Raw genomic sequence first — 19,660 nt, forward strand, 5'->3', positions numbered from 1 at the left:
TCTTGGTCACTTTAACTCTGTTTCTGTCGGTGCTGCTAAAAACCCTGCTGCCTCCCCGTTTGTGCGCCCCAGAGCCGGTGTCCCAGCCCTCACTTCCAGGGCTGGCATGTCTCTGTCCTTTGTGCTTCTGGAGATGTTCATTTGTAGAGATCCCCATGTATCTTCCTGAGTCTCAGGCTGATTTTGTGGGTTTTCAGGATGGCCTGGTAGATATCCAGCTCGATTCAGGGGACTAGCTGAAAAAGGGGTCCCCTACTCCTCCGCCATCTTTTTCCCCTCCTCTCATAAGGAATTTTAGATTGAACTTTTAACAGCCTCTCAAGGCTAAGTAGCCAAGCCAAGTACTTGCCATCAGACTCACTTGCAATACCTACAGATTTGGGTTACTTCTTCTTTTCCTGAGGTCCCCAAAACATCCTGAGGTTCCTGCACCTGCCAATCAGTGACATTCTTTACTCACATGATAAGGCTGCTGGGAACTCTGTAAGCAAGGTATCAACCCAACATTTCCACAGGGCTTTATTGGCTTCATAAAGTCAAACTTAGTTTTTTAAAGCTGATTGGTCATGTCTGAATCTATGCAAGTCTCTCTCTAAGATGACATTCCAGTCAAAGTTTTGGTAATATAATCAGTGTTTCCAATGGTGTTCTGCTCAAGGAGAGCAGATTCTTATTGCACTTATGCAAATAACTACAATTGCCATGAAAGAAAGAATACTCGCTAAGAGTTTCTGAATTTTGGAGGGATCAGGTAGGGAGAAAAGGTAAATGTTCCAATTTGTTCACAAAGGAATATTTTACCAAAATTCTGTAAGTCATAGGTAGCTTAAGAAAAAAAAGTTTGCTTTTTAAATCTAGAAGAGCAAACATTAGAGAACCAGCAATGTTTTACACAAAAGTCACAAAAACTATAATCATCTTTCTCAACTCATTTAGTCCCATATTACTAATTCTTATTCTGTTTGAATGCAGTTTTTCCATTAGTTTTGGAAATTCTTACTCAGTTTAGTTTTATAATTCTAAGGGTATAAAAAACCTGTATTTGTTAAAAGTCCTTTCCATTAATCTCCTTGAAGTCGAAACATTTTTGCAAGAGCATCAGAACAATAACTGTTAAGGACAAATAACTCAAAAATGGACATGGTTAAAGATCTGATGAGAATTCATTATAGTGTAGTTGACAATGACATTCAGTTATTTTTGTGACACACAACATTTTAATAATTAGAATTTTAAGTGATGACATTATATCAGTACATATTAAAACTAGGAATTTCATATACTTTCTGGAACTGTTATAGCATTTACCCATACAATATAATTTACAAAGGCTTATCATCATTTGTTTCACAATGCTTGTCCTGTAACTTAATATACCAAATAAACAAGTCTGATTAATCAGAAAGACTTCATTTAGAATTTGAATTTCTGGGAAATTTGTTTAAAAACCCAGAAGGTTTTAAAGCACATGCTTAAGTAGGATCACAGATTAGTGTAAAACTTAATATTTAATTATCTGTTTAACCAAGGTGATGACAAGAGATTCCAAAGGCAAATACAGAGGGTTACACAGTTATTAGAAAAACTTAGCTCCTGGGGTGCCTGGGTGGCTCAGTCATTAAGCATCTGCCTTTGGCTCAGGGTGTGATCCCGGGGTCCTGGGATCGAGCCCTGCATCAGGCTCCTCTGCTGGGAGTCTGCATCTTCCTCTCCCACTCCCCCTGCTGGTGTTTCTTCTCTCACTGGTTCTCTCTCTCTCTGTCAAATAAATAAATAAAATCTTTTTTAAAAAAAGAAAACTTTGCTCCTTTAATATTGAGAAGATTCAGTTTTGTTTTTTGTTTGTTTGTTTGTTTGTTTTTTACATAATCAAAGACTTGCTTCCAGTGACTCAGGTTCCGCTGCTTCCTTTGTCTGGGATTGTAAAGGAAGAAAGAGAAGCACAAGGACCTAGTAGCCAGGGTGGAGATTTAAACAGGGAATAAGAGCAGTGTCCGGCATGCCTGACAAACACACTAAACAACCAGGTGGGGCAGAGATTTTTCTTTCAATCTCCCAGATTCTAAACTGGTCTCTGCTGGACCATTTCTCATTTTGCCAGGCTGGGGCATCCAAGCCTCCGAATGGTCATGATGAGGGAATGGAAGGCAAGCTGAAGACAAAGCAGAAGCTGACACCCTGCAACTCTCCCTCCATGGGATGTATGCAACATTCCTCAGGCACTCCTGGCTACCCTAAAGGACAAAGGAACAGTCCTTACTACCTACAGCCCATTGACAAGTCCTTGAAACAGGCAGGGTGACATTCCTCTAGGAATTCAGCTGCCTCGGTGTTAATACTTTGGCTAAGGGCAAAAGGCAGTCCTAGCCTGACCCCCCCTCCCCTCCACCAAGATCCTGTAAGTCTACTTTAACGTATAGAAATTCCTTTGGAAACTTCCTTTATCTCTAACCCCCCAAGATACGTATTGGCAATCATCCCCCAAGCATATGGCCCACCGATATACGTCTGAAGGGTCTCATGACTAAGGTTTTATTAGACAGTAATAAATGACCTTTTCCCAACAATAGCTAGCCCCCTCAAGGTCCTGGAAACCTTGCTTCCAAAATTCCTTAGAGACTTACGCTATCCCTAGCCCCCTCCCCACTTGAGGGTATAAAATAGGCCATTCTTCACAACCCCAGGGCAGCAGATCTTTCTGCCCACAGGTCCTGTGTCCGTGCTTTAATAAACCACCATTTTGCGCCAAAGACGTCTCAAGAATTCTTTCTCAGTCGTCGGCTCCAGACCCCACCCCACTGAACCTCACGTATATTCCCCAACTTCATCAGTCAGGTTGTGTGATCCTTCATCACCCAGCAATGTCTAGGCTCAATTTGAATGAGTATTCAATCCCCAAGAGTACTCTTATTCTGGCTTGTCCAGACTTTGTGAGACAACTCTAGTTTTCTGCTAAAAGCTGTGCTACAAACCCAGTGTAACTTATCCCAGCAGAGATTCTTTTGAGTAAAAATACTCAGAGTGGTCATTGGATTTCAGGTGAGGTCGGAACACCGGGCCAGTGGTCACAAGCACCAAGGAGAGTCCTCCAAAGAGTTGGCTCCAGGCCCTGGTAGCTTAACCCAGGTAACTGGAAGCAGAACCTCAGAAGGACAAGGGTCCCATCTGAGTCGCCAATTTGTAATTGAGCTAATATGAGTTTGCTCCTTGGTGGGTTACAGATAGAGACTATACCAGGTAGAGTTGTCACACAAAAGAGACTTTATTTGCAGCAAATAAGAGAGTAACTTTCAAAGCCATGACTCCTCAAGTGATTTATTACTTCTTGAGTGAGCCTTTTTTTTTTTTCAATTGGGAGAGGCAATCTATGATAGGACCTGAGTATCCCTTCAAGTTCTTGCTGGGTATGCCAAGAATACAAGTCCCTGAGCCCTCTTTGCTTCAGTCATTTCTCAGTGTTGTGTTTTCAGTGAGTAGCCTAGAAGGATGAGGTAATGTCTGTCCCTTAGACAAAGAGCAGTGGTTCACTATAAAAATGGCAAATATCTTATTCTCATTGTTTTGTCCTGTAATGCAACCTACAGAATGTGAATCTATCTAGGATTCTCATGTTTTCTGCCAGCATTCATGAACTAGTAATAGTAATAATAATAGTAAATCTCAATTAGCTTGTAAGCAGAGTAAAATTCTAGACCCTCAGGTTCCTGATAGTTTTGGCAATGAGGATGGGTGTGTGCTGTGATACGGGATTAGAGAAGATTCCCCAGGATGTAATAGAGAAAGAATGCTTTCTCCCCAGGGGTGAGAGGGCTAATGTAGGAATAAGGGTCCTCCAATTGCTCTAGCTGTTAATAAGACCAGGAATTACAAAAAGCCACTCCAATGGTGCTTTGATTGTTGTTGAATCTCCTCTGGGTGGAAGTTTGTAGGGATGTTATCATGACAATGTGGCAGCAAGCCCTGGGGCTCCAACCAAAATGCCACGTATGCTGACTGCTGAGTCAAAAAGCTTCCGATAAGGATATAGTGTCAGCATTGAGAATATAGAGCTTTGAATGGAGCAAAACACTAGAAGTTCACATGTTAAGCCTGAGCAGGTATTCACTTGAAAACAAAAGTAAATGTAGAGAAACTTCTTTTTCACTCTACAGCCCCTGATCACTCTCTTCCCTCCCAATCTCAAGTAATTTAGGAAAAAAAAAAACAAACAAACACAAGTATATTGGGGAATTTTTGCGGAGAGAAGGGACTCAAACTCTTACAACTGTTTGATATAAGCACCCAAGTCACCATCCTATCTGGTCCTGTGGGGGTGTTTAAGAACATTGAGTACTACAGACCAAACATGCAGCAGCATTTGTGGGGGCAAAAAGGGCAACTGGGCCTGGGCTCAGGCCCTTGCTGATCTCTACAAGGTACATGTGGAAGAGGCAGCACCAACTCTGGGTTAAGGAGCCAAAAGGGAAAAAGCCTCCCTGCAGCCCAGCTTTATAAAAGATATCTACAAAAATATTGCAGCATGCATCATATCTAAAAATAAAAGCATGAATAATTTCTTCTAGGATCATGGACAAGGCAAGATTACCAACTCTCACAATTTTTATTCAACATAGTATTGGAAACCCTAGTCGGTAGGTAAGGGAAGAAAAAGAAATAATAGGTATTCTGATTGCAAAGGCAGAAGTAAACCCTTTATTCACAAATGACATGATCATCTATGCATAAGATCTTAAGGAATTTATGTAAAAAGCTATTTGAACTACTAAGGTCACAAGACATAATGTCAATATACAAAAATCAGTTGTATTTCTATGTACTAGGCAATGAACAATTGGAAACTGAAATTTTAAAATGTCATTTAGAGAAGCATATAAAAACATTAAATATGGATGGGTCAGTTGAATAAAATATTTGCAATACCTGTACACCAAAAAATATAAAACCTTGTTGAGATAAACAGAGAGATATACCGTGGTCATGTATTGGAATGTTCAATATTTTTTAGATGTTGTGTTAATTTCCTATCGTGTGAGAAATTACCACAAACTCAATGACTTAAAATGACACAAACATTATTTCATAATTTAGTGAATCAGGAGTTGAGGCAGAAGTTAGTTGGATCCTGTCTGTTCAGGGTCTCACTAGGCTAGCTGAAATCAAGGTGTTGGCCAGGGCTGTGATCTCATCCGAGGTTCAGGATCCTCTTCCAAGCTCACTGGTTATTGGAGAACTTAGTTCCTTGCAGTTGTAGGACTGAGGATCAGAGAAAGAGTTGCTGATAGGCCCTCTGAAACACTAGAGCAAATGGATAAGTTGGAACTTTTCAGGGTAGTCTAAAAAATCCAATTATATCAAGCCATTAAAGTAGGACTGATGGGGTTTTGGAATATAGGTAAGGTTCAGCAGAGTGAGGTCCGGAGCCGAGGTCCAAGAAAGAATTCTTGAGACGTCTTTGGTGCAAAAAGGTGGTTTATTAAAGCCTGGGGACAGGACCCATGGGCAGAAAGAGCTGCCCCAGGTTTGTGAAGGGTGGCTGATTATATACTTGGGAGTTGGGGGAGGTAAGGAAAAGGGAGGTTTCAAAAGGATTTTCACATGTTAAAGAAGACTCATAGGATACCAGAGGCCTTGCCATTGTCCAGTTAAGGTTGTTTCTCCCTCTAGCAAGGCATTAACATTAAGATAGTTGGGAGCTTCCTGGAGGAACATGAGACTCTGCCCACATCAAGTATCTGTCAATGGGCTGCAGGTTATAAGGACATTTAATTTTATCTACATTTTCTTCTGGAAGCTAGGTTATGGACAGAAATGCTTTGTTCTTATAAATTGCTAAGACTTTTGTAAACCAAGGAAGACTTATGTCTTGCAGGATTGTGATCTTTATAAGACAACTTTTTGTTTTTCCTTTCCTTAGCTTTAGGGCAGCCAGGAGTGCCTGAGGAATGTCACATATATCCCATGGGGGGGTGTTGTGAGGTGTCAGCTTTTGCTTAGTCCTCAGCTAGCCTTCTGCTCCCTCATCAGGACTATGAAGTAGGAACTTATGTAGAGATCTATGGAAAGCTTTTGCCTTTGTGTAAGCTGTCATTTCCTTGGGACTTAGTATCTGATGGTAGATCTGGGGCTGCTGTTGGCCAGCAGGGTCAGCAGTTGGAAAGAAGGGATAGATGCTGAGCAGAGGAGAGCAATGACAAACTGGAATCTATAAGGCACCTCTGCATTTGTCTATCACCATATCAGCAGCAGATTTGTATTTTTCAAAGATGGTTGCAACAATATTCCATCTTATTTGCTCTTCTGCAATATGACTTTGCCACTCCTCCATCAGGAGGTACAGTCTATTTCTCACCCCATTGAATCTGGGCCCTATCTGTGATTATTTTGACTAAAAGAGTATGTTGTAAGTGAAACTATGGCAGTTCTAGGCACAGCAACTACCTGGCATAAAACTTCTGATTCCTACCTCTTGGAACACTCACTGTTGATACAGTCCCTCATGGAGCTTCCATACTATAGAAGCCCAAGCCATATGATGAGGCCATAAGTAAGTGCTATAGTCCACAACCTGAGCTAAGTTCCCAGCCAACAGGTAAGTTACCAGGCAACAGCCAGCCATGTGCATAAACCATCTTGGATGTCCAGTTGAGTTGATTTTTTAAGATAAATCCAGCTCCAAATACCATCTGAATGAAGCTGTGAAACCCCAAGTAAGAATCACTCATCTGATCCCAGTCAACTCACAGAACAATAAGAGAGAATAATAATTTTTTCAGCCACTAAGTTTTGGGATGACTTGTTATATAATAATATATAATCAGAACAGCATCTGATCATGAAGACTCTCCAAGAATTCTAGCCATTGTTTCACTTCTATCTCCTAAATCTCACACAAATTCCTTTAACATGGAACCATTCATACATATAAAGGGTTTCTAGGAAATGTAGTTCAAGCTCAAATAAGTGGACAATAGAACACTTGATATATTTGGCTTAGTTGTGTAACTTTGGTTATTAGAATATGAATTGACATGACATAAGCAGAGGGTTGAAATGTATTTGCTGTGTGTTGCCTTTTTTTTTTTCTTTTACTTTTGCTATTTGCCATGAGAAGAACCTGCCTTGGATAACCAATGATAAGTGGAGAAGACCTGAATCGAGCTCTTGGTCTGGAGTTGAACCTAGCCAAGCCCAGCAGAACCACAAAGAACCAGCAGTCTTGTGAACAAGAAATGAATACTTGTTGTAAGCCACTGAGATTTTGAAGCTGTTTGCTGCATGGCATTATTTCAGGCAATAACCATCTATTATAACTAGTAAAAAATGGAAAAAAACCAAACATTTTTTCTGCCTTTCTTGATGAAAATACTTCAGGGTAACCCAATAGTTGATGTAGATAAGTTCTTCTTTACAGAAGAATCCCAACTTATAAATGCAGGAAGAATGATAGGATATCACCATTTTAAAACATATAATGAAATGATAGTTCTAAGCAGAGATCATCAAGAACTGCAAAAATTATTAGGTGAAAAGTGGTTGGTTAAGTTTAAAATAGATTGATCAGGCTGTCAACACATAAACAAATTAATCAGCGTTAACATCACAAAAAAAAGAGAGACAACAAATATTACGTTTCCTGATGTGACGCAATAGGAAATACAAACAACACCACTTATAGCTTATTCCTGTTAAAATTTGAATCTAAATCTGACAAACTTCTATACCTAGCTACATGAAATACAGGAGTCAGAGGAACTGGTGAGTGGTAGTACCAGTTAACGAGTTGGGAAACCTGGAAGAAGTTAAATGACACCATGGGGAAGAGCATTTAGCAAAACCCAGAGTGTGGGAAATTTTCCAGGATGAACAACTTATTTCTTCCACAAATACACCGAGAGGAAGGAGAAGAGAAATATAACTATAGATTAAGAGAGATTAGAGGCACAGCAATCAAGCTGACTTATGTACACTGGTTGGATCCTGATTCAAACAAACCAATTGAAAAATAACGTGGGAGACAACTAGAGAAATTTAGACACGATATTTGGTGACATTAAGGAATAGCTGTTATCCTTAGATGTGATAATATATTTAGATGCAACTATGGGATAGTTGTTATCTTTACATGTGCTATTGTGATTATGTTTAAAAATGAGTCCTTATCTTTTTGAGATATATACTGAAATGTTTATGGATAAAATGATGCATCTTGGTCTTGTTTCAAAATGGAGGGCAGTGGGTTGGGGCATAGATGAAACAAGATTGGCTAAGAACCTGGGTTTTTGGCTGGAGCAATCAGGTGCATGGTGGTACAGTTAGTGAGACAGGAAACCAGAGAGAGAAACAGGTTTTGATTGGGACAAGGGGAGTGGCAGATCAGGAGCTCTGTTTTTGATCCATTAGATTTGAAATGCTTATTAGAAGTCGTAGAAGTAGAGATATCAAGCAGTCATCGTTCCCGGAGAGGTCACGCTGGAGATGTAAGTTTGGTGTCTCCAGATTCTGGAGTTTACATTCTCCCTGTGTGAACTCATCTATCCACATGAGTTTAATACTTTCTAGATTTGGTAGGAGCTATTCTGTTCTTTACAGTTTCTACCATTCCTACAGGGAGTGCCAGTATGTTCAGCCATTTTGGATAAGTTAGCAATATGTATTAAAATTAAAACGCATGTCCTCAATGACCAATTCCACTTCTCTGTATCTACCCTCGAGTTACATTTGTACATGAGCAAAAGCAGACATGACAAGAATATTCCCACCACCTTATTTGTAAAGGCAAAAATCTCAAACAACCAAGCGTCCACTGACAGGGGAATGGCTAAATAAAAATATTTTCACAGTATGGAATATTATGCAACAGTTAAAAAGAAAGTAGGCTATCTCTGTGTATTGTCATGAAAGGATCTTCAAGGTATATTGTTGAATAAAAAAATGCAAGTTGCAGAGGAATACTTCTACTTTTATGTTGATAACTTTTTAAAAACCTATGTGTGTGTATGTGCAGGTGTGTATACATATATTTATGGATGTGTATTCAAATTTAAAAGTATTTCAAATACTATACAACAAACAGATAACATTGGCTATATCTGGGTAGGATACTAATTTGGGTGGCTGGTAAAGAGAACTTTTAGCTTTTTCAGTAATGTTTTCACTTTATAATAAAAAGATATTTACATATTACTTATAAATTTATCTTTTATCTAATATAAAAGAGTAAAGCAATTACATGCAACTATCTGCAATCAACTGATAGCAAATGACACAGTGAAGGGGTTAGGAACAGGGGCTTTGGAGTGGGACCTCTTGGGTTTGCATCCTGGCTCTGCAATTTAGTAGCTGTGTCTGAGAAAGATAGATAAATTCTCTATGCTTCTATTTCCTTATTTTTAAAATGGAGATAACAATAATACTTGCTTCAGGGCACCTGGGTGGCTTGGTAGGTTAGGCTTCTGCCTTCAGCTCAGGCTGTGATCTCAGCACCCTGGGATCAAGCCCTGGGCTGCACCAGGCTCCCTGCTCAGTGGGGAGACTGCTTCTCCCTTTCCCTTTGCCCCTCCCCCTAGCTCCTGTGTGCACTCTCTCTCTCTCTCTCAAATAGATAAATAAAATCTTAAAAAAACAATAGTACTTGTTTCAAAGGGTTGTGTTAAAATACTATATGCAAGAGGTTTACAAGACTGCCTAGCACATAGTCAGTGATCAATAAATCTCTGTCATTTTTATTATTTTAAAAATCTATTTATTTATTTATTAGGGGTGCCTGCGTGGTGCAGTCATTAAGCATCTGCCTTTGGCTCAGGGTGTGATCCTGGCGTTCTGGGATCAAGCCCCACATCAGGGTTCTCTGCTGGGAGCCTGCTTCTTCCTCTCCCACTCCCTCTGCTTGTGTTCCCTCTCTCGCTGGCTGTCTCTGTCAAATAAATAAATAAAATCTTTAAAAAATTATTTATTTATTAAATTCAAGTATAATTAATATACAGTATTATATTAGTTTCAGGTGTACAATGTAATGATTCAACATTTCTGTAATTATTCAGTGCTCATCATGATAAGTGTACTCTTAATCCCCTTCATCTATTTCACCATCAGGGAAATACAAATCAAAACCACAATGAGATATCACCTCATCCCTGTCAGAATGGCTCAAATCAAAAACACAAGAAACAACAAATGGTGACAAGGATGTGGAGAAAAGGGAACCCTCTTGCACTATTGGTGGGAATGCAAGCAGGTGCAGCTAATATGGAAAACAGTATTTTGATTCCTTAAAAAATTAAAAATAGAACCACCATATGATCCAGTAATTCCACTACTGGATATTTACCCAAAGAAAATGAAAATGAAAACACCAATTTGAAAAGATATATGCACCGCTATGTTTCTTGCAGCATTATTTACAATAGGGAAGATACAGAAGTAACCCAAGTGTCCATTCATAGATAAATGGGTAAAGATGTGGTATATACATATATACAAAATGGAATATTACTCAACCATAAAAAAGAATGAAATCTTGCCATTTGCAACAACATGGATGGATCTAGAGGGTATAATGTTAAGTGAAATAAGTCACTGAGAAAGACAAATACCATATGACTTCACTCATATGTGGAATTTAAGAAACAAAACAAAAGAGCAAAGAATTATTGTTATTATTTCCATTTCTTAATAGACTTCTGGTTTGGTATATTAAGGGTTTCTGGATATTATTCTTGTGAGTGAGATGGTGAGGTGTGGGCTGAATGGTATTGTTAGGATATTCATGGTAGATTTATTCATAAATATTTTGCATATCTATTATGTGCATTTGTGTCCAATGTGTTTTCATTCATAGATTGCTTTCTTGGAAAGGCATGATGTGGTACTATTTAATAGTTTTGTCAAAAATTTGACAAGAGGGACGCCTGGGTGACTCAGTCAGTTAAGCATCTGCTTTTAGCTCAGGTCATGATCCCAAGGTCCCGGAATCAAGTCCCACATCGAGCTCCTTGCTCAGTAGGGAGCCTGCTTCTCCCTCTGCCTGCCACTCCCCGTGCTTGTGCTCTCTCTCTTTCTCTCTCTCTGACAAACACATAAGTAAAATCTTTAAAATTTTTGAGAAGAAAGAAAGAAAAAAGAAAGTGCAAATTACATAAATCTTCAAGGGAATATCAATTCCACAGATAACATGTAGGGTTGAATCCAATAAGATGAAGTGTTTTTTTCATAAAATAAAATTATCTTAAATTAGATGTTAAAGTTTCTTTCACCCAATAGCCACTCCATGCTATAATATTCTCACCAGTATATCAAATAAGAATCATTGTACTTCTTAAGTGTTGTTTTGAATGGAGGACTCATTATTTCATAAAGAAGACTGTTCAATTATTGAACAGCTAGAACTGTATCTTACGTTGATTCTAAATCAGCAACTCAGCAACTTCAAGAAGTGGCTCATTTTCCTATGATAGCTACACAAATCAATTCTCTTTCATCTTTTACATGGCAACTTTTTGAATATTTGTAGACAGTGATCCTGCCACCCCAGAATCATTTCTTCTTTAGGCTAAAAATTCCTGCACTTATTTGATTTCCTATCACCCTCCTATCCTTTGGACTAATTCCAGTTCAGTGGTGTTCTACTTAAAGTGTAGGACTTAGTATTTTTGTTGCTGGGAGAATATATCTGCTATTGCAACTATCCACTTTTGTACATAACAGAGAGATAATCTGGAGCAGTTGTTCTTCTGATGACCTCACATAATTAACCCTTCTAGTGTCTAATTAAAAATAAACATATATCAGGGTCTCTGTGTTTCCCTATGGAACTGTTCTAATTCATCTTTGTCCTCTGGCTACTATTTTACATAAGATAACCATAGGGCAGTTAATTTTGGAAACACATATGATAGAAACTTGTAGTTCGGTTTTTTTCTTAATGTACTTTCAATCAGTCCTTCCAGTTATACTCAGTGATTATTTTCTTATATCTATTTATTCTTCCATCCATAACCCTACATAGGAAATACTGAAAATTAAACCTTAAAATGACATGGCCTAGAGCATTACCCTGATATCAAAATCAGACAGACTGTACAAAAGAGAAAAAAGAAAAAAATTACAGGCCAATATCACTGATAAAGATAGATGCAAAAATCTCCAACAAATTATTAGCAAATTGAATTCAATAATACATTAAAAGGATAATTCACCATGGTCAAGTGAGATTTATTCCAAAGATGCAAGGGTGGTTCAATATTTCCAAATCAATCAATGTGACTATTTGTTCCAGTTCTTTGAAAAATGTCATTGGTATTTTGATTGGGATAGCATTGAAAGTATAGACTGCTCTGGGTAGCATGGACATTTTAACTATGTTAATTCTTCCGATCCATGAGCATGGAATATTTTTACATCTTTTTGTGTCATTTTGAATCCCGCCACATTACTGAATTGCTCTATAACTTCTAATTGTTTGGGAGTAGATTCTTTTGGGTTTTCCATATAGAGTATCATGTCATCTGTGAAGTGAGTTTGACTTCTATTCCCTAATTTCTCTTTCTTCAGTCTCATTATTCGTGTATAGAAATGCAACTGATTTCTGAGCATTGATTTTGAATCCCGCCACATTACTGAATTGCTCTATAACTTCTAATTGTTTGGGAGTAGATTCTTTTGGGTTTTCCATATAGAGTATCATGTCATCTGTGAAGTGAGTTTGACTTCTTTGCCGATTTGGATACCTTCTATCCCTTTTTGTTGTCTGATTGCTGTTGCAAGGACTTCTAGTACTATGTTGAATAATAGTGGCAAGAGTGGGCATCCTTGTCGTGTTCCTGATCTTAAGGGAAAGGCTTCCAGCTTTTCCCCATTGAGAATGATATTTGCTGTAGGCTTTTCATAGATGGTTTTTATGAGATTGAGGAATGTACCCTCTGTCCCTACACTCTGAAGGGTTTTAATCATGAAAGGATGCTGTATTTTGTCAAATGCTTTTTCTGCATCTATTGAGAGAATCATATGATTTTTGAATTTTTCTTTCTGGATAAAATCTAAGTCACTGTTAGATTTGTGAATGTTGAACCACGCTTGCATCCCAGGGATGAATCCCACTTGGTTATGATGGATAATCCTTTTAATGTACTGTTGGATTCTATTAGCCAGGATCTTCTTGAGGATTTTGGCATCCTTATTCACTAGGGAAATCGGTCTGTAATTCTCCTTTTTGATGGGGATCTTTGTCTGGTTTGGGGTCTTTGTCTGGTAATATTGGCCTCACAGAATGAGTTTGGTAGCTTTCCTTCTGTTTCTTTTTTTGAAACAGATTTAGGAGAATAGGTATTATTTCTTCTTTGAATGTTTGGTACAATTCCCCAGGAAAACCATCCAGGCATGGAGTTTTGTTTTTTGGAAGGTTGTTTATCACTGACTCAATGTCTTCATAATTAATTGGCCTGTTTATAAACTCAATTTCTTCCTGTTTCAGTCTTGGTAGGTTATAGGTTTCCAGGAAGGCCTCCATCTCTTCCAGATTGCTTAATTTATTGCCATAAAGCTGTTGATAAAAGTTTCTAATAATGCTTCCAATTTCATTGGTGTTGGTTGTGACCTCTCCTTTTTCATTCATAATTTTATTAATTTGGGTCCTTTCCCTATTCTTTTGGATAAGTCTTGCCAGTGGTCTGTTAATTTAATTAATTCTCTCAAAGAACCAGATTCTAGTTCTGTTGATCTGCTCTACTGTACTCCTGATTTCTAATTATCTCTGCTCTAATCTTGGTCAACTGCTTCCTCATGTGTGGATTAGGCCTGTCCCTCTGTTGCTGTTCCAGCTTCTTGAGGTGAGAATATAAAAACTGCATTTTAGATTTTTCTATTCTTTTGAGTGAAGCTTGGTTGGCTATGTATTTTCCCCTTAGGACTGCCTTTGCAGTATCCCATAGGTTTTGGACCGTTGTGTTTTCATTCTCGTTGGTCTCCATAAATTGTTTAAATTGATTTTGATTTCCTGGTTCATCGAATCATTCTTGTGCAGGATGGTTCTTAGTCTCCAAGTGTTTGAGTTTCTTCCAAATTTTTCCCTGTGGTTGAGTTCCTATTTCAGAGTGTTGTGGTCTGAGAATATCCAGGGAATAATTTCAGTCTTTTGGTATCAGTTGAGACCTGTTTTGTGACCCAGAACATGGTCTATTCTTGAGAATGTTCCATGGGCATTAGAATAGAATGAGTATTCTTTGGTTCTGGGGTGTAGTGTTCTATATATATCTATGAGGTCCAACTCATCGAGTATGGCATTCAAAGCTGTTTCTTTGCTGATTTCTTGCTTAGGTGTTCTTTCTATTCCTGATAGTGGAGTGTTGAGGTCCCCTACTATTAGTGTATTTTTTTAATGATTTTTTATTATATTATGTTAGTTACCATACAGTACATCCCCGGATTCCAATGTAAAGTTCGATGCTCAATTAGTTGGGTANTGTTAATCACCATACAGTACATCCCCAGATTCCGATGTAAAGTTTGATGCTTCATTAGTTGCGTATAACACCCAGTGCACATGCAATACGTGCCCTCCTTACCACCCATCACCAGTCTATCCCATTCCCCCAACCCACTCCCCTCTGAAGTCTTCAGTTTGTTTCTCATAGACCATTGTCTCTTATGTTTCATTCCTCCTTCTGATTACCACCCCTTTCTTTATCCCTTTCTTCACCAACCGATCATCCTAGTTCTTATGTTCCATAGATGAGAGAAATCATATGATAATTGTCTTTCTCTGCTTGACTTATTTCACTTAGCATTATCTCCTCCAGTGCCGTCCATGTTGCAGCAAATGTTGAGAATTCGTTCTTTCTGATAGCTGAGTAATATTCCATTGTATATATGGACCACAGCTTCTTAATCCAGTCATCTGTTGAAGGGCATCTCGGCTCCTTCCATGATTTGGCTATTGTGGACAATGCAGCTATGAACATTGGGGTGCATATGGCCCTTCTCTTTACTACGTCTGTATCTTTGGGGTAAACACCCAGTAGTGCAATGGCTGGGTCATAGGGTAGTTCAATTTTTAACTTTTTAAGGGACCTCCACACTGTTTTCCAGAGTGGCTGTACCAACTTGCATTCCCACCAACAATGTAGGAGGGATCCCCTTTCTCCACATGCACTCTACAACAATTATTGTTTCTTGCCCTGTCTATTTTTGCCATGCACTGGCGTAAGGTGGTATCTCAGTGTGGTTTTGATTTGAATTTCCCTGATGGCTAATGATTTTGAACATTTTTTCATGTGTCTGTTAGCCATTTGTATGTCTTCATTGGAAAAGTGTCTGTTCATATCTTCTGCCCATTTTATGATTTGTTTATTTGTTTCTCGTGTATTGAGTTTGAGAAGTTCTTTGTAGATCTTGGATACCAGTCCTTTATCTGTAGTGTCCTTTTGCAAATATATTCTCCCATTCCGTGGGCTGTCTCTTAGTTTTTTTGACTGTTTCCTTGGCTTTGCAGAAGTTTTTATCCTGATGAAGTCCCATATGTTANTTTCTCTTGCCTTTGGAGATGTGTCGTGAAAAAGGTTGCTCTGGCCGATGTCATAGAAGTTGTTGCCTATGTTCTCCTCTAGAATTTTGATGGATTCCTGTCTCACATTGAGGTCTTTCATCCATTTGGAGTTTATTTTTGTGTATGGTGCAAGAGAGTGGTCAAGTTTCATTCTTTTGCATGTAGCTGTCCAATTTTCCCAGCACCATGTATTGNGTGGTCAAGTTTCATTCTTTTGCATGTAGCTGTCCAATTTTCCCAGCACCATTTATTGAAGAGACTGTCTTTTTTCCACCGGATGTTTTTTCCTGCTTTATCAAAGATTAGTTGCCCAAAGAGCCGAGGGTCCATTTCTGGGTTCTCTATTCTGTTCCATTGGTCGATGTGTCTGTTTTTGTGCCAGTACCATGCTGTCTTTGTGATCACAGCTTTGTAGTACAGCTCGAAATCCGGCATTGTGATGCCCCCAGCTTTGTTTTTCCTTTTCAACAGTTCCTTGGAGATTCGGGGCCTTTTCTGTTTCCATACAAATTTAAGGACTATTTGTTCCAGTTCTTTGAAAAATATTCTCGGTATTTTGATCGGGATAGCATTGAAAGTATCAATTGCTCTGGGTAGTATGGACATTTTAACTATGTTAATTCTTCCAATCCATGAGCATGGAATATTTTTCCATCTTTTTATGTCTTCCTCAATATCTTTCAAAAGTGATCTATAGTTTCTAGCATATAGGTCCTTTACGTCTCTGGTTAAGTTAATTCCAAGGTAACGCATGGTTTTTGGTGTTATTGTAAATGGGATGGATTCCCTAATTTCTCTTTCTTCAGTCTCGTTATTCGTGTATAGAAATGCAACTGATTTCTGGGCATTGATTTTGTATCCTGCCACATTACTGAATTGTTCTATAACTTCTAATAGTTTGGGAGTTCATTCTNACCTTACTGAATTGTTCTATAACTTCTAATAGTTTGGGAGTGGATTCCTTTGGGTTTTCCATATAGAGTATCATGTCATCTGCAAAGAGAGACAGTTTGACTTCTTCTTTGCCGATTTGGATACCTTTGATCCCTTTTTGTCGTCTGATTGCTGTTGCAAGGACTTCTAATACTATGTTGAATAATAGTGGCGAGAGTGGGCATCTTTGTCGTGTTCCTGATCTTAAGGGAAAGGATTCCAGCNCAATATCTTTCAAAAGTGATCTATAGTTTCTAGGATATAGGTCCTTTACGTCTCTGGTTAAGTTAATTCCAAGGTAACGTATGGTTTTTGGTGTTATTGTAAATGGGATGGATTCCCTAATTTCTCTTTCTTCAGTCTCGTTATTCGTGTATAGAAATGCAACTGATTTCTGGGCATTGATTTTGTATCCTGCCACCTTACTGAATTGTTCTATAACTTCTAATAGTTTGGGAGTGGATTCCTTTGGGTTTTCCATATAGAGTATCATGTCATCTGCAAAGAGAGACAGTTTGACTTCTTCTTTGCCGATTTGGATACCTTTGATCCCTTTTTGTCTTCTGATTGCTGTTGCAAGGACTTCTAGTACTATGTTGAATAATAGTGGCGAGAGTGGGCATCCTTGTCGTGTTCCTGATCTTAAGGGAAAGGCTTCCAGCTTTTCCCCATTGAGAATAATGCTTGCAGTAGGCTTTTCATAGATGGCTTTTATGAGATTGAGAAATGTACCCTCTATTCCTACACTCTGAAGGGTTTTAATCAGGAAAGGATGCTGTATTTTGTCAAATGCTTTTCCTGCATCAATTGAGAGGATCATATGGTTCTTGAGTCTTTTCTTGTTGATATGATGTATCACATTGATTGATTTGCGAGTGTTGAACCATGCTTGCATCCCAGGTATGAATCCCACTTGGTCATGATGGATAATCCTTTTAATGTACTGTTGGATTCTATTAGCAAGGATCTTGTTGAGGATTTTGGCATCCATATTCATTAGAGAAATCGGTCTGTAATTCTCCTTTTTGAGGGGGTCTTTGCCTGGTTTGGGGATCAAGGTAATATTAGCCTCATAGAATGAGTTTGGTAGCTTTCCTTCTGTTTCTATTTTTTGAAATAGCTTTAGGAGAATAGGTATTATTTCTTCTTTGAATGTTTGGTAGAATTCCCCAGGAAAACCGTCCGGGGCTGGAGTTTTGTTATTTGGAAGGTTGTTTATCACTGACTCAATTTCTTCATAGTTAATTGGCCTATTTAAGAAATCTATTTCTTCCTGTTTCAGTCTTGGTAGTTTATAGGTTTCCAGGAAGGCCTCCATCTCTTCCAGATTGCTTAGTTTTTTGGCATGTAGCTGTTGATAAAACATTTCTAATAATCCTTGAATTTCAATGGTGCTGGTCGTGACCTCTCCCTTTTCAGTCATAATTTTAATAATCTCAGTCCTTTCTCTTTGTTTTTGGACAAGTTTTGCCAGTGGTCTATCAATTTTATGGATTCTCTCAAAGAACCAGCTTCTAGTCCTGTTGATTTGCTCTACTGTACTTCTGGTTTTTAATTCATTTATTTCTCCTCTAATTTTGGTCAACTGCTTCCTCCTCAGTGGGTTAGGCCTGTCCCTCTGTTGCTGTTCCAGTTTCTTGAGGTGAGAATATAGAAACTGCATTTTAGATTTTTCTATTCTTTTGAGTGAGGCTTGGATGGCTATGTATTTCCCCCTTAGGACTGCCTTTGCAGTATCCCATAGGTTTTGGACCGTTGTGTATTCATTCTCGTTGGTCTCCATAAATTGTTTAATTTGTTTTTTGATTTCCTGGTTTATCGAGTCATTCTTGAGCAGGATGNTGAGTGGATTAGGCCTGTTCTTCTGTTGCTGTTCCAGCTTCTTGAGGTGAGAATATAAAAACTGTATTTTAGATTTTGCTATTTTTTTGAGTGAGGCTTTGATGGCTATGTATTTCCCCCTTAGGACTGCCTTTGCAGTATCCCATAGGTTTTGGACCGTTGTGTATTCATTCTCGTTGGTCTCCATAAATTGTTTAATTTGTTTTTTGATTTCCTGGTTTATCGAGTCATTTTTGAGCAGGATGGTTCTTAGTCTCCAAGTGTTTGAGTTTCTTCTAGGTTTTTCCTTGTGGTTGAGTTCCTATTTCAGAGCGCTGTGGTCTGAGAATATGCATGGGATAATTTCAATANGTTGGTCTCCATAAATTGTTTAATTTGTTTTTTGATTTCCTGGTTTATCGAGTCATTCTTGAGCAGGATGGTTCTTAGCCTCCAAGTGTTTGAGTTTCTTCCAGGTTTTTCCTTGTGGTTGAGTTCCAATTTCAGAGCGTTGTGGTCTGAGAATATGCAGGGGATAATTTCAATCTTTTGGTATTGGCTGAGACCTGTTTTGTGTCCCAGAGCATGATCTATTCTTGAGAATGTTCCATGGGCATTAGAATAGAATGAGTATTCTTTGGTTCTGGGGTGTAGTGTTCTATATAAATCTATGAGGTCCAACTTGTCGAGTATGACATTCAAAGCCTTTGATTCGTTGCTTAGTTTTTGCCAGGGTGTTCTGTCTATTTCTGATAGTGGGGTGTTGAGGTCCCCTACTATTACTGTGTTCTTATCTATATGTCTCTTTATTTTGGTTAAGAGTTGGCTTGTGTATCTTGCTGCTCCCCTGTTGGGGGCATATATATTAATAATTGTCATATCCACTTGTTGAATACTTCCTTTAAGAATAATATAGTGCCCTTCTGTATCTCTCTCTATGGCCTCTAGTTTAAAATCCAGTCTATCTGATATGAGAATTGCTACTCCAGCTTTCTTTTGAGGTCCATTTGCGTGGAAGATGGTACTCCATCCCCTTACTCTAAGTCTGAATGCATCTTTGGGTTCAAAATGAGTCTCTTGTAGACAGCAAATGGATGGGTCATGTCTTTTTATCCAATCTGCAACCCTGTGGCATTTTATGGGAGCATTTAGGCCATTTACATTGAGACTGATTATTGAGAGATATGATTTTAATGATGCCATGTTGCCAGTACAGTCTTTGTTTCTATAGATTGTGACTTTCTGTTCTGTATCATGCATGGGGCCTTTTTACTTTTATAGAATGCCCCTTAATATCTCCCGTAGGGCTGGTTTCATGGTTACAAAATTGGCCAGTGACTGGTGATTCTGGAAGGTCTTTATCTCTCC

The 19,660-nt window shown here is 38.5% G+C and overlaps 1 long non-coding RNA gene across 2 annotated transcripts in view; it reads right to left on the reverse strand.

The window, feature by feature from the left end:
* Window positions 1–1,092: 1,092 nt before the first annotated feature.
* The window catches only part of LOC117797460, a 45,896-nt gene continuing 27,328 nt past the window's right edge, over window positions 1,093–19,660 (reverse strand). The window contains exon 3 of one of the 2 annotated variants that reach the window (XR_004622462.1): window positions 1,093–1,758. This is a non-coding gene — a long non-coding RNA (uncharacterized LOC117797460). Of the gene's footprint in view, window positions 1,759–9,857; window positions 9,914–19,660 lie in introns of those variants that run through there. The other variant, XR_004622463.1, reaches the window with a different exon arrangement.

Source organism: Ailuropoda melanoleuca, chromosome X (genome assembly GCF_002007445.2).
Source record: "Ailuropoda melanoleuca isolate Jingjing chromosome X, ASM200744v2, whole genome shotgun sequence".
NCBI classification, from domain to species: domain Eukaryota; kingdom Metazoa; phylum Chordata; class Mammalia; order Carnivora; family Ursidae; genus Ailuropoda; species Ailuropoda melanoleuca.